The sequence below is a fragment of the Meles meles genome, chromosome 2, assembly GCF_922984935.1.
Source record: "Meles meles chromosome 2, mMelMel3.1 paternal haplotype, whole genome shotgun sequence".
NCBI classification, from domain to species: Eukaryota; Metazoa; Chordata; class Mammalia; order Carnivora; family Mustelidae; genus Meles; species Meles meles.
Window position 1 is genome coordinate 123,851,357 of NC_060067.1, and position 16,268 is coordinate 123,867,624.

The 16,268-nt window shown below is 38.3% G+C and overlaps 1 non-coding gene across 1 annotated transcript; it reads right to left on the minus strand.

Annotated features, from left to right (window-relative positions):
- Positions 1-1,394: 1,394 nt before the first annotated feature.
- Positions 1,395-1,499, minus strand: LOC123937762. The gene has a single exon (XR_006817559.1). It is a non-coding gene; the product is annotated as a U6 spliceosomal RNA (small nuclear RNA).
- Positions 1,500-16,268: the final 14,769 nt, after the last annotated feature.

Genomic DNA, 16,268 nt, shown 5'->3' on the forward strand with positions numbered 1-16,268 from the left:
GTACCCAGGCATGCCTGAGACTTGCGGGTGTGCCGTGACAGCCCTTTCCGTTTGTTATGCTGACCCAATAGCAGACACTGTTAGTCCTTAGGAAAACAGAATCTTGGTGGTAATGTCATTATCCCTTTCGGTGAAGTTACAAGCTTAGATTAGTAACTGTAAGCCAGCTACATTCATGTGAAGCTATAGTGGGTTTAAAGAATGGTATTTGTATCGTGGAGTCTAGAAGACTACTGGGTGAGATTTTTTTTTTTCCTAATAAACTAATTACAGTTATGTGATTCTTTTGTGTATGGCCTAATCCCTTTAAAGTATTCTTTATTACTGCTTATGAAAGATAAGTGTCTATTTATAACGGCACTTCAGAGTCCCAGAAATTAAGGGATTTCAATTCTTGTACTACCTCTGCCATTACAGAGCTGTGTTACTTAGGGCCGGTGACCTGTCCTGTCTGGCCCCTGGTTCTTCATCTGTTGGCAGTCCTTTCCACTGCAGGTCCCTCAGATAATGGTGATAGTTGAGTTCTGACACTAGTTCTATTTGTTTTCCTGAGTCCTTAAGCCCTTGGTACCTATGTTGTAGCAGGGATCCTGTTACAGGGTACTATCTGACCTGAATAAAAGATGTGTCATCAACATTTAATGAATTTTCTCTTTTTAAAAAAAAAAAAGTTTATTTAAATAGATACATGCTGGGGCGCCTGGGTGGCTCAGTGGGTTAAAGCCTCTGCCTTCGGCTCAGGTCATGATTCCAGAGTCCTGGGATTGAGCCCCACATTGGGCTCTTTGCTCCTCGGGGAGCCTGCTTCCTCCTCTCTCTGCCTGCCTCTCTGCCTACTTGTGATCTCTGTCAAATAAATAAATTTAAAAAAATCTTTAATAAAAATAAAAAATAAATAGATACATACTGCAGGGAGGGGTAGAGAGAGTCGCAAGCAGACTGTGCTGAGTGCAGTGCCTATGCAGGGCTTGATCCCACAACCCCGAGATTATGACCTGAGACAAAACCAAGAGTCCAACACTTAACCACCTACACCACTGAGGTGCCCCAAATTTGCTGCATTTTAAAATATTAGTTCCAGCTTCCTCTTCCTGTATGTTTCTTCCTAGCTCATTTCCCTCTTCTCCGGCCAGTATGGACTTCAAGAGGGCAATTAATTTAATATTAGCCTAAGAAAAGTAAGCATCTGATACCTAGCCATTGTATTTATTGTAGTACAGTTGACATAGTGTTATACTTACCCATTACTTGATATTAAACACTCATGCCAAAATTATGTTGGCAGGGGGATGACTGATTTGTTTATATCTGCATAGAACCTTGTAGGTTTATTGCCTTGCTCTAAGTAAAGCATCCACACACATAAATTTTACTTTATGATTTAGGAGGTGATTAATTATTGTATATAGGACTCAACACTTTATGTGTCATCCTTATGCAGGGCCCATGCTAATCTTCTCTGTATCATTCCAATTTTAGTATGTGTGCTGCTGAAGCAAGCAATAGGGCTCAACACTTTAAGAAGAATCCCACAAATGGAGCACCTGACTGGCTCAGTCAGTGGAGCATGTGGCTCTTGATCTTGGGGTTGTGAGTTCAAGTCTCAAGTTGGGTATAGAGATTAGTTAAATAAAATATAATCTTAAAAAAAAAATCCCGGGGCGCCTGGGTGGCTCAGTGGTTTAAGCCTCTGCCTTCGGCTCAGGTCGTGATCTCAGGGTCCTGGGATCGAGCCCCGCATCAGGCTCTCTGCTCAGTGGGGAGCCTGCTTCTCCCTCTCTCTCTGCCTGCCTCTCTGCCTACTTGTGACCTCTCTCTCTGTCAAATAAATAAATAAAATATTAAAAAAAAAATCCCACAAGTATTGTCTCAAAATATTCAGATCTCAGTACATTTTAAGTGTTTGAATTTAGAAAAGCAATTTATGTATTTGTTTTAAACTTTCTAACATTTATTCAAATTGCATTAGCTTACATATATATGTGTGTGTATGTGTATATGTACGTTATATATATATATATATACCTTAAATTTTTAAAAATGATTTTATTTATTTGTCAGAGCTCAAGCACAAGCAGAGGGAGAAGCAGGCTTCCTCCTGAGCAAGGAGCCTGATGGGGAACTCAATCCCAGGACCCTGGGATCATGACCTGAGCCAAAGGCAGATGCTTAACTGACTGAGCAACACAGGCATCCCTGTATTTTAATTTTGAAATAATTATAAACGTATGGGAAGTTGCAGAAATCATAGAATCCATGTACCCTTCACCCATCATCCTTTACCCAATGGTAACATTTTACATAACTGTAGTATAATACTGATTTGTATGTATTTTACTGCTAAAAGAATAATTATCTTGCTCATTTTGAAAAATCTTGACTAATACAAGAATGTTGATATTTTTGTTCCCCTCAGGAGGAAGAGGTTAGTTGTACAAATTCAGATTCTATGCTTATTTCTATAGGTACCAGACAAAGATGTACATTTCTTCTGTGCATTTGCTGTAAAATGGGTGACAAAAAACTAGGCAAATGGCTGATTTTTCTTCACTGGGAAGTTCATTCACAGCCCTGGATATGGTCATGCAAAAATCTCAATTACATGGCATTCTTTTTTTTTTTTTTTTTTTAAAGATTTTTATTATTTATTCGACAGAGAGAGAGCACAAGTAGACAGAGAGGCAGGCAGAGAGAGAGAGAGGAGGAAGCAGGCGGCTCCCTGCTGAGCAGAGAGCCCGATGTGGGGCTTGATCCCAAGACCCTGAGATCATGACCTGAGCCAAAGGCAGAGGCTTAACCCACTGAGCCACCCAGGCGCCCCCCATGGCATTCTTCTTAATCCGCTTTCCTGGACTTCTTTAATCACTAGTATATTTGCTTACTGGGAACTTTCATTCTTAACATGTTAACAGAATATAAAGAAAAATATTGGACAGTTAGTCAAGAGATATTTATTAAGTACCCTCTATTACTGTACTGAATATAAAGGAGATTGTGGAAAAGCAGAAGGCGTATTTATAGTGTAGATGAATAAACAGCTGTAGAACATTACCACATATTGTATAATGTATTTCAGCAAGTTTTATTCTCTAAACATGTACACATAGGGATATAATTGGCCTGCAGTAAGCATTTGTTGAGTGAATGAATGTACTTAGGTAATAAGCATGTTGTTACAAAATTATGTAAGTCTTAAGAAAATGTTTACTGTCACTCTTAGGAATTCTAAAACTATTCATTATCGACTGAAAGAATGATAATACATGTTTTATTATGTTTCTTTATTCTCTTCACCCTAGAGATCCTTTGGTAAATTCATAATCAGTTTTCCTTGATAAAAGCCTTGGTCTCTGTGATTCTAAAACCCAAGTATTTTCCCCGTGGAATGTTGCTCATTAAAACACAGTATGAGGTGATGAATGCCATATTTAAGTAAATAAGCATGAAATAAAAATAACTCCCTATCAGTTATTTTTAGAAAAATCATCGTGTATTGATTGCCTAATTTATTTAGCTTGACTTATTTCTATAATGACTAGTAACTATATTAGGTCAAGTGTAAGGGATTAAAACTTGGTTCTTATTTCTCAAAATGATGATAAACTGTAAATAAACTCTCAAAGATGCTAAAATCTATATTAAATATTCTATAATTTCTTTCCTAAATATTTAATAAATGTTTTATAGTATGCTTGTGCTGGGTGCTATGGAGCTATAAGGATGTCTAAGATGTGGATAGTTCTCTCAATACCTCTGTTATACTGTGAAGATAAGATAGACTTATAAGTAAATGAATAGTGTGTGATTAGTCTGTGAGGTACAGAAGTTATATGGCTGCTTAGTAAGTAGAAAGATTACTTATAGTTGAGATGATTAGGGGAACCTTAAGACGATGTTTGATCTGAATATCAAGGAGAGTGAGAGAATTTCCTTAGTGAAAACTGTGAAATTTACTTATGTCAAGATCATAGAAAATTATAAAATCAATTGATTTTACTATCAATCAGGTGAGTTTTCTTGGAAAAAAGTAGTCTGATTTTAATATTTAAAGAATGAAGATAAGGATTAGGAATAAAGTAAAACATTTAGGAAAAAAAAACTTTTTTAACAAGAAAACCTTACTTTTGCTAATGAAGCATTTTGCAGCTAGGTTACCCTGAAAAGTGTACTAAATTATGATTTTCCTAGCCTGTATTCTTTTTAAAGTAATTTGATCTGTCAGATTAATGACCAGTGTGCTTTATATATTTCATCTTCGTTTGATAACTCCAGAAATAAATGAGTTCTCTCTGGTGAAAATGAAAACTGTTTTATTACTGGTCTATTATTTCTGAGTTTCCAGTGTTTAAAGTATTTCTATTTTCTCTGAGTGAAATAGCATTGAAAAAATTACCTTGATGGGGTACCTGGGTAGCTTAGTCGGTTGAGATCTCACTCTTGATTTTGGCTCAGGTAATGATCTCAGGGTTGTGGGATTGAGCCCCACATCTGGCTTCACACTCAGTTGGCTTGAGATTCTCTCTCTCCCTCTGCCCCTTCCCCCTGAAACAAACAAACATAAATAAAATCTTTTAAAAAAATTATCTTGAAATTGTGAAGCTACTGCTAAGAGGTAGCTCTTGGTGACAGCTTAAGGAAGAGGCTAGAGGAAGAAGGAAAAGGACCATGTGTGTGAATGGCGACACCGTAGGGGAGTTCTCTATAGAAGGGAATTGTTTTACCTCAGGTCATTCAGTGTAGCTGATGTCATGCTGGACCTAGTTAGACCTGAGCATTTCTGAAAGCTGGTCTCTTGGTCAAACCTATATAAAGAGAAAAAAACCCAAAAAAACCTCTGTGAAGAGCAGAAAATCTTTTGAATTTGCTTTAGTTATATAATATTAGTAGAGAATAGTGTCAACACATTCGTTTGTGTTCCCCACCTCCTTTTCCACAGAGACCTAGATTTAAATCTGAGTCACCAGAGTAAATAGGTTCAGCAATTCCCATCTTGTGTTAGGTTGCATAACCTAACCAACCACATGGGTTGGCATAGGTGTTTCTACTGTCCGGAAGGTGTGGGGAAGCCAGACAGGACATGGCAGCTGCTGAAAAGTATGGAGGCTACCATTACTAGGGGACATGTACTTGTGTGTAGGGGCCCGACAGGAGAAAGATGTCGTGAATAGCATTTCTGAGATGATGATATTTAATGCTAGTGATCTGTAGGCAAAGCTTGGAGAAGAGTATTGTAACTTTCTTAGCGTATTCTTTTTATTTATGGATTTACAGGCACTTTGAATGTTCTCAGCCTAATACATTCATCATAAATGAGCCATTTTTTGACTGTTGCTTGCCAGTGTTGAAAGATCTTTAAAAAGATACTCACATTCTGGCCTTTTTTCTTACTCTGCTGTTGACACCTACTTTAAGTGTAGATTTTAATAGTTGCTTTGCATATCCTGATGTCAGTCCAGTCAAGATTGTTTAGCAAGTGCTATTTTAATGGAAGAAGAACCAGTTGCATTCCAGTACCTAATTGTTGTTTTGGTGTTATTATTTAATACCTAGCATGCTTATATCTGTTAGTCACATCTGTGTGTGCTTTTTTCATTAAAGCTTAGAAATGCTTACATAGCATGCTACTTTCGGCATTTTGAAAATTTTTCTCATATCCTTCTGAGTAGCAGAGTTAAGTACTATACACAAGTTTTGAGTTTGGTCTCATTTCATCATCTGTTATCATTAAAGGGTCAATAAAATAGTCCTATTTTTACAAAAAAGATTTTTAAGATGGCAAAGTGACTACCTTAGTAAAGAATCCTCTGCCTTATTGGAGTTATAGGTAAAACTAAATTGCATTCTTATTTTCCTATCACATAATCTGTTTTCTTCATGAGAATTCAACTCACTATGTCTGCAAACAGCAATTTAGAAGATACATTGTCCAGTAACTTATTCCCAGATGCCTGTAATAAAGTGGGTTTTTAAAAGGTAAATATTAAGCATAGTGTTACACTGAGGAAAGGGTTATAGGAATATAAAATTGGAATAAAGGAAAATTTGTGCTTACTGATGTCAGTAGGGAGTTGTTTTTGGGAAAGCATTTGGAACTCACATCACATTTGGTTTTGTTAGAGTAAGGTCCTCCCTGGAAATTTTCTATCTTGTGAATGGATTGTATCTAAGCTGAGTACATTTGCTACTCCTCAACTAGCCTTCTGAATTCTTGATTGTTTTTTTTTTTTTTCATTCAACAAGAGTTTATTAACTGTCTACTTTCTGTGGTGAAAATGTTAAGATAATAAAATATTATCTCTCATTTCAGAGCTAGTAATCTAGCATAACAGATAATTATTAAACAGATATTAACAGATAACTCTAGCATAACATAATTATTAAATATTGTGGTAATGACATGTGTGTTGAGGTTTCATCAGCTTTCCTCCCTAGCCACAGTATTTGGGGTTCCTTTTTTATTCATTGCACTTGTTCTTCCTATAGCTCTCTTGGCTTATGAGGGGCCTAAGGCAAGTACACACACCCCTTTCCTTGAAACATGGGCTACTTTGCATTTTCCCATATACCTGTGATGATCTCATTAGTGGCCTGATCTTTAGTTAGGAATCAAGGTAGAGAAAGCCAGAGAAGGGAACAACTTTAATGAAGATGTAGTATTCAGGTATTCAATGAAGATGAAGTATAATGAAGGCAGAAAAAGTGATGGGAATCCCATTTTGAATACTAAATGGAATTAGAAGTTTAATTCAGTATTCAGCATTGATCAAAAGAGATACTAATTGGGGTGCCTGGATGGCTCATTTGGTAGAGCATGCAACTCTTGATCTCGGGGTTGTAAGTTTAGACTCACTTTGGGTGGAGAGAGAGAGTACTTAAAGATAAATAAAATCTTAAAAAAAAAGATACTAATTTATGTGACTAGAAATATATACTGTTTTAGTGCTCTCATTACCTTACCAGTTTTGTGTCAAATTACTGCTAGAACTCTTAGGACTGAAATGGTCATTTCTATATGCTATAATAGAGTATATTTATAAAATGTAATGTAGTCTTTGTCTTTTTCTCTACTTTTAAAATTATAATCTAGTAATTAAAAATTTTGGGGGGGCATGTAAATGTCCGGAAATATTGTTATTTTAATATTATTGTACTACCAAGTTGACAGTCCATATCATTTAGAAAATATTCTTTTCTTTCATCTGTTTAATTGCTTTATTTCTAAATTCTTTGTTTGCTTACTTGTACCGTATCTCAAAATATGATAGAGTTTTGTTGTCTTTATGATGATAAAGCATGGCCAAGTTTTAGACTAGGACAGAGGTTACTATTATACAGGACAGAGTAGAAGGGGTCCACACTTAGTAGTGCTGGATGTTAGAGCCCGGCTCGTCTAAACTACAGGTGTGGAGAAAAGGTCTCTTTAGTAAGCCATGCCAGGAGTGGAACAGCCAGAGAGCAAACCTTTTGTTACTGCGAATTCAAGGTAAAGAAGCGCGTGGAATCTTGGAGAAAGAAAAAGAGAGAGAGAGAGAGAGAGAGAGAGAGAGTGTGTGTGTGTGTGTGTGTGTGTGTGTGTGTGTGTGTAAGTAAATGAATAAAATACCTACAGGTACACATATATGAGTGGCTGTTAGAGAATTCTGTTTGTGGGTAGTAGGTTCTAGATCATGGCCTGATTTCTGTCCTTGGGATTGGGACTGGTAATCAAAAGTAGGTGTCCCAGTCCTAGGAAGAGACAATATGGGGACCAGACTAGGAACCTCCAAAAGGTGTCAAAACAGAAGCCTAGTTATAATAACTGAGATATCAACAGGGCTAGAACAACAGAAAGGCTAAGAGTAGGACAGAGTGTGTATTGGAACAAGCTAGGAACCCTTTTCTAATCTGGGGCATAAGGGTTGGGTGAATTAGTGTTAATGACAACTTGATCTAGAATTGAAGGCTAGGGCTGAAACTGCTTATACCTCTCCTGCCACAAGTCCGTGTGATCTAGGATTTAAGTGACAGGAGAAGCAAGGCAGGTGGAGAGAGCAGAATTAGCCTGGGCTTGACACTTTTATACTAAGTATCTTTCAAGGAAAAAATTCATTTCCATTGTTAATCAGTAATCATTTAGTTTGCTTTATTGGCACTGGTAAGGTGTCACAAGTTGCAAAGAACTGCTGATGCCTCATAGTAAAGTCTTAACAGGGAACAGTTGCTGAAATGAACAAACTGAAGCATTGGAGTAAGTACACTTTCTTGCAAAATAAGAGGATATGAAAAAGCATGGTAGGCATGAGGGTTCTAATGTCATGATTCTGAAGGCAAAAGTACAACATAATAGGAGTTGAGTTCTTGAGCAGGGTAAGAGGAAGCAAGGAAAATGTATGATTATGATAATTTGATGTTAAAATGAGAACCTTCCACACCTTTTTTCACTTCCTAGAAGTCCTGTTAGCATGTTTTGGGTTGCAATCAGCTGATAATCATTAGCTTAAGGGGGGGAACAAAAGCCATTTTTGGAACCCATACAGGACATTGAATGACGAATTGAACAAGTGGGTCTTGTGTAGAAGAAACCAGAGGAGCTCTGGAGATCTCATCAGCAGTTTTTATACCTTCTTCCCCTACCCCTACCATTAATGTGACTTCACATTGAAGATTTAATCTCTCTGCCTTGCCTTTTCAGTTTTTACATTCTAATAAGAAAGGATTAGATAGCAGACCAGCTATCCGTCTCCAAAGCTAGGGGACGGGAATTATGATACATAGTCATAGCTCCAGAGTCTGTCTGTATGCTGGTGGCCATCCCCAGGAAGGGACCATCAAATAACTAGAGTATCTCAGCCTTCTGTAGTTTAACCACCTCTTTCCTTTCTCTTTTCTCGCCTCATCTCTCTCCCCACTTATGTAATTATAGAGATAATAACCCTGCTATCCCGTCTGTTGATGCAGTGTTTCTAGTGGCTCAACAAGACCTGAGGTACCATATCCAGAGGCAGGGCCATTGGGCCACTGGTTTTGGTGTTAGGCTGCCCCTGGTTGCATTGTGATTCTCGATATTTTACAATGTAAATTTAATTCCTGCTTACTTGCCATCTGCATGATTGGGGGAAAGGAAAAGGAGATAAAAAGAAAAGGTGTTTATTTATTTATTTTTTTTAAAAGATTTTATTTATTTATTTATTTATAAAAGATTTTATTTATTTATTTGACAGAGAGAGATCACAAGTAGATAGAGAGGCAGGCAGAGAGAGAGAGGGAAGCAGGCTCCCTGCAGAGCAGAGAGCCCGATGCGGGACTCGATCCCAGGACCCTGAGATCATGACCTGAGCCGAAGGCAGCGGCTTAATCCACTGAGCCACCCAGGCGCCCCAGAAAAGGTGTTTAAAGGGAAAGATGGGCGTACTTATTACACACCGATGACCAGTAAGGAAATGAGTGGCGGCTTTAGTCTTTAGTTCTTTAGTTTTGCGTCAGCGCACACACCCTAATCTGTCTCACTTCAGGTTTCATACCTTTGGGGAGTATCTTGGCTTATCAGAGTTCTGTTCCTAACAAGCCGACCCTCTTTCATTCTTGAAAGTGTCTGAGCCCCTCATAGTTCCAACTGTATGGAATTGGGAGACTCTTCTACTAACTGTAACATGTGCACTGTGGGAACACACTCCAGGAGATCCCCCTGAATTCTTCTCATGGTCTTCCTAGCTCCCAGAGTTGGAGTAGCAACCTCACTTCCCCTTGATAGCTGGGGAGAGTCACCCCCAACCAATTCTGTAGCCTCTGTTCTTGTTCTTGTTTTTCTGCTGTCCTGAGGAAATCGAACTGAACTTGATAAGCTCAGCTTTCAATAGAGTGAAACAGTTATTTTGTTTCCTGGCATAAGAACTTCTTCCTTGGGTACTCACACTTCTAGATCAGCAGATTTCAGAGTTCTTGAGATAAGAAACAAAACCTTGAGAGCAGAAGAGACATCACTCCACTGTACTTGTTGGTTCCCTCATCTATTGTGTTCTGGAGATGGGAAACAGCATTTATTGTTTGATGGTTCAGAGCCCATTTTATATCCTGTAGCACCGCAGATTCATAAGTTTTTAGCTGGGGCAACAATTGGTATATTTTTTTTTAATATTTTATTTATTTGACAGAGAAATTACAACTAGGCAGAGAGGCAGGCAGAGAGAGAGGAGGAAGCAGGCTCCCTGTGGAGCAGAGAGCCCGATGTGGGGCTCGATCCCAGGACCCTGGGATCATGTCCTGAGCCGAAGGCAGAGGCTTTAACCCACTGAGCCACCCAAGCGCCCCAACAATTGGTATATTAAGCTTCAAGAAGCCCTTACTTCCTACTAGGGAGATAACAGTGTCTGAGTAAGAGTCTACTTGATCATGAAGCCTTGAGCTTCTACTCATTGCCATTTGAAGTGAATTCTTGGATCAGAGGCCATGTGATTGATTTTTTTTTTTTTTTGAATAAGATTTTATTTGAGAGAAAGACAGAGAGAGCAGGAAGACTGAGAGAGAGCAGGAGAGCAGGGTGAAGCAGACACCCTGCTGAGCAGAGAGCCCAGTGCAGTGGTTTTGATCCCAGTAGTCTGGATCATGATCTGAGCCAAAGGCAGACACTTAACCAAAGGAAGATGCTTAACCCACTGAGCCCATGTGATTTATATGAACATTCGGTTAATCTTGCATAGTGTTCCTGGCAAGGCAAATTCAGAATCAGTGTCTTACAGCAAAGAACCAGCCATCACCATGTTTTAAAAAGTTTTTATTGAAGTCCCAGTTAACATGCAGTATAATATTAGTTGCAGGTTTGAAATGTAGTGATTCAGCATTCCATACAACATCCATTGCTCATCACAAGTGCACTTCTTCGTCCTCATGACCCATTTCCATCCCCACACCCACTGCCATCACCATTTCTGTGATCCAGGGGGCTTGCAGTACTTTGCCTGCTAAGAAGTAGAGCCTACAGGGAACTCAAGCAAATGGGTTCTCTGGTAGTGGCAGTTGAGGTCAGTCTTAGGTAATTGATCCCTTGCATAACTGCTCTTCATACCACCTGGTTATGGTGGTTTTCATGAACTCACTGAACAAGGATTAGGCTGGCTGCAGGAGGAGTTAGGACCTGATCTCCGACGTGGGTCATCTATTCACTGATCATTAGGAGGCTTTATATTTTGATTTGTTTGCTTTGGCAGTGCCAGGATTCTGGTGAGGAATTTTTTTTTAGGCTATGGCTCCACCGTGAAGGTTCATTCAAGTAGCCTTTCCTTAAATCTCCACATGATTTTTCCTCTAATCTTTTCCTTCAAGGCCATTGATCATGGCACAGAAAAGGGAAGGATCGTAGGCTCTCTAGCCACTTCAGGAAGTGCCTACTACAGAAGTAATATTATATTCTGTAAGTTCTTAAAACGTAATTATATATTCTAAGAGTTTTCAAAAAAATTTTAGTCTTACTTGATTCAGATCTTTTCTCTTTTTGATTTCATGTTTTATAGTTTCTTAGCCATAAAGGCCTCACTTTAAGATTTCTCTTTATTTTTGCTTATAGAATGCTAAAATGCCATATATCCTGTGTTTGTAAAGGCATGTATGTATGTATGTGTGTGTATATATAGATGTACATATATATATACACACACATATACATACATCTATATATGCGCATTTGAGCATAGGAAGTGTTTAAAAGTGCATACCAAACTGTTATGATTCTCTTTGGAGCATGGTTTGGGGGAAAAGAAAACTAGATATTGTGGTGGAGAGCAACTTTTATTGCTTTACTTCAAAAAATGTGTTCTGCTTGACATTTCATATTTTACTGAGCATGCACTTTCATTAATATGAAAAATACCAGCATATGACTTTTCTTATAGTTAAAGTTAGGAAAGAGAATTTCAGGATGATTAAGGACTAATAAGCACTACTTATATATAAAGCTACCTGTGTTGTCAATAAAAGCATATGTAGTTTTTAATATTTTATTTGTTTATTTGACAGAGATCACAAGTAGGCAGAGAGGCAGGCAGAGAGAGAGGGAAAACAGGCTCCTCACTGAACAGAGAGCCCAATGCAGGGCTCGATCCCAGGACCCTGAGATCATGACCTGAGCTGAAGGCAGAGGCTTTAACCCACTGAGCCACCCAGGCGCCCCTATGTAGTGGTTTTTAATTTTTTTTTAGCCTATGTATTTGACAATCAGCTGCTTATTGAAAGTCATTGTATAAATTAGTTTTTCATATATTTACACTAAAGTTGAATTTCTTTGCTTTTCTCATAAACAAAGTTTTTACTTAAAACTGTAACTAAGAAAAAACATAATATATCCTAATCTGAAATGTCCATACTTCAGAGGTCAAATTGTGAAAAGGAGTTGCAGGAGGGAGGCTTTCAGCATACTATTCTCCTTTACAAATTTTAGGTTTCATGTTAGGCATCCAATAGGGATCCAGTGCTATGAAGGGCTCTAAAGTAGATGTAAGAGGATGTATTTTCCAGTTTTTAGTATGGCGTCCTGATTGTATCATCTTAAGTAGTTGATGATGATTTTGTCACGTCCCAAAGAGCAGTCTCTTACTATTTTTTTTTTAAAAAGGAACCTATTCCTACCTGTACTCGAGGAACTACAGAACACTCATGAAAGAAATTGAAGAAGACACAAAAAGATGGAAGACCGTTCCATGCTCTTGGATTGGAAGAATAAACATTGTTAAAATGTCTCTACTGCCTAGAGCAATCTATACTTTTAACGCCATTCCGATCAAAATTCCACCGGTATTTTTCAAAGAGCTGGAGCAAATAATCCTAAAATTTGTATGGAATCAGAAGAGACCCCGAATTGCTAAGGAAATGTTGAAAAACAAAAACAAAACTGGCAGCATCACGTTACCCGATTTCAAGCTTTACTACAAAGCTGTGATCACCAAGACAGCATGGTACTGGCATAAAAACAGACGCATTGACCAGTGGAACAGAGTGGAGAGCCCAGATATGGACCCTTAACTCTATGGTCAAATAATCTTTGACAAAACAGGAAAAAATATACAATGGAAAAAAGACAGTCTCTTCAATAAATGGTGCTGGGAAAACTGGACAGCGATATGTAGAAGAATGAAACTCGACCATTCTCTTACACCGTACACAAAGATAAACTCGAAATGGATAAAAGACCTCAACGTGAGACAGGAATCCATCAGAATCCTAGAGGAGAACATAGGCAGTAACCTGTTCGATACCAGCCACAGCAACTTCTTTCAAGATATGTCTCCAAAGACCAAGGAAACAAAAGCAAAAATGAACTTTTGGGACTTCATCAAGATCAAAAGCTTCTGCACAGCAAAGGAAACAGTCAACAAAACCAAGAGGCAACCCATGGAATGGGAGAAGATATTTGCAAATGACAGTACAGACAAAAGGTTGATATTCAGGATCTATAAAGAACTCCTCAAACTCAACACACACAAAACAGATAATCATATCAAAAAATGGGCAGAAGATATGAACAGACACTTCTCCAATGAAGACATACAAATGGCTATCAGACACATGAAAAAATGTTCATCATCACTAGCCATCAGGGAGATTCAAATTAAAACTACATTGAGGGGCGCCTGGGTGGCTCAGTGGATTAAGCCGCTGCCTTCGGCTCAGGTCATGATCTCAGGGTCCTGGGATCGAGCCCCGCATCGGGCTCTCTGCTCTGCAGGGAGCCTGCTTCCTCCTCTCTCTCTGCCTGTCTCTCTGCCTGCTTGTGATCTCTGTCTGTCAAATAAATAAATAAAATCTTTGAAAACAAAACAAAACAAAACAAAAAACTACATTGAGATACCACCTGACACCAGTTAGAATGGCCAAAATTAGCAAGACAGGAAACAACGTGTGTTGGAGAGGATGTGGAGAAAGGGGAACCCTCTTCCACTGTTGGTGGGAATGCAAGTTGGTGCAGCCACTTTGGAGAACAGTGTGGAGATTCCTCAAGAAATTAAGAATAGAGCGTCCCTATGACCCTGCAATTGCACTGCTGGGTATTTACCCCAAAGATACAGATGTAGTGAAAAGAAGGGCCATCTGTACCCCAATGTTTATAGCAGCAATGGCCACGGTCGCCAAACTGTGGAAAGAACCAAGATGCCCTTCAACAGACGAGTGGATAAGGAAGATGTGGTCCATATACACAATGGAGTATTATGCCTCCATCAGAAAGGATGAATACCCAACTTTTGTAGCAACATGGATGGGACTGGAAGAGATTATGCTGAGTGAAATAAGTCAAGCAGAGAGAGTCAAGTATCATATGGTCTCACTTATTTGTGGAGCATAACAAAGAACACGGTGGACATGGGGAGATGGAGAGGAGAAGGGAGTTGAGGGAAACTGGAAGGGGAGATGAACCATGAGAGACTATGGACTCTGAAAAACCACCAGAGGGTTTTGAAGGGGCGGGGAGGGGGGTGGGAGGTTGAGGAACCAGGTGGTGGGTAATAGGGAGGGCACATACTGCATGGAGCACTGGGTGTGGTGCAAAAACAATGAACACTGTTACGCTGAAAATAAAGAAATTAAAAAAAAAAAAAAGGAACCTATTCCTTTAAGTACATATACATAGAGAAAAGTGAACAAATTGTAAGTAAACAGTCTATAAATGAACATTTAAATATACCATTTTTAAAAATGAAAAGGCTAGCCATAGGCTGGGAAAAATATTTGCGAAACATATATCTGGCAGAGGATTTGAACCAAAATATTTTAAGAACTGTAATTATTTGACAGTAAGAAAAGAACCCTGTCAGAAAATAGACAAAGAATGTGCACCAAAGATAAATGAATGGCCAATACGTCCCACATAAAAAGATGCAAGTATGTAGAAAGATGCTCAACATCTCTAGTTATCTAGGAAATGCAAATTTAAACCATAGGGTGATACTATTACACACCCACTAGCATGGTTAGGAATAAAGTCGAACAGTGTTAAAATTGGTGAAAAAGTGGAGCAACTAGAAGTTTCCTTTCATATATTACTGGTGAAATGGTATTGCCACTTTAGCAATTTCTTATAAAGTCAAACATTTTCTCTGTGAACTGTAAATTTCATTCCTAGGTATATATACAAGAGAAATGAAAGCCTATCTCCACAAAAAAAAGTTAATGTTCATATCATTATTCAAAAGGGTTCTAATTTAATTTTAATGAATAACAATATTAAATATCCTTTCATGTGTCTTTGCTCTATCTACATCTGTCTTTTTAAGAAGTAGTGATATCTTTAGCTCTTTAAAATTAGGTTGCTTATTTTATTTATTTATTTCTTAAACATAAGAGTGTTTTGTATGTTTTGGATATAATTATCTTTTTTGGTATATGTTTTATAAATTCTCCCTGTTTAGGAGTTTTTTTAAATACTTTTTAATTTTTATGTTATTATTACTTATTTTTAAAGTAAACTCTACTCCAACATGGGGTTTGAGCTAAAAACCCTGAGATTAAGAGTTGTGTGCTCTATCGACTGAGCCAGACAGGCCCCCCAGATTTGTTTCATTTTTAAAACTGTCTTTTTGGAATTTAAGAAACAAAACAGAAGACAGGAAAAATAAAACAAGTTGAAATCAGAGAGGGAGACACACCATTAAGAGACTCCTTAAAATTTTTATTTTTATAGATTTTTATTTATTTATTTGAGATAGTGTGTGAGAGAGAGCTAGCAGGAGCTGGAGGCAGGGCAGAGGGAGAAGGAGAAGCAGACTCCCCTTTAAGCAGGGAGCCAGATGTGGGACTCCATCCCAGGGCTCTGGGATCACAACCCAAACCAAAGGCAGACGCTTAACCAACTGAGCTGCCCAGGCACCCTGTGAGAGACTCTAAACCATAGGAAACAAACTGAGGGTTGCTGGAGGGGTAGGGGGGTAGTGGGGGGATGGAGTAACTGGGAGATGGACATTATGGAAGGCACATGATGTCACGGGCACTGGGTATTATAAAAGACCAATGGATCACTGACCTCTACATCTGAAACTAATAATACACTGTATGTTAATTAATTGAATTTAAATGAAAAAAAGAAAAATTCTCAATAGAGATTAGAACTTCAGGAAAAGCAAATATTTATGGGTCCTGAAGCATGTAAGATTGTAAGACCGTAATTAGGAAAAATATAATTATGATTATAAAATTAGGTACAAAATTTAACATTTGCTATGGACCTTGGGTGATAATGATATGTCACACTGTAGGTTCATAAGTTGTAACAACGGTATCATTTGATGGGGGGGGATGTCAATAATGGG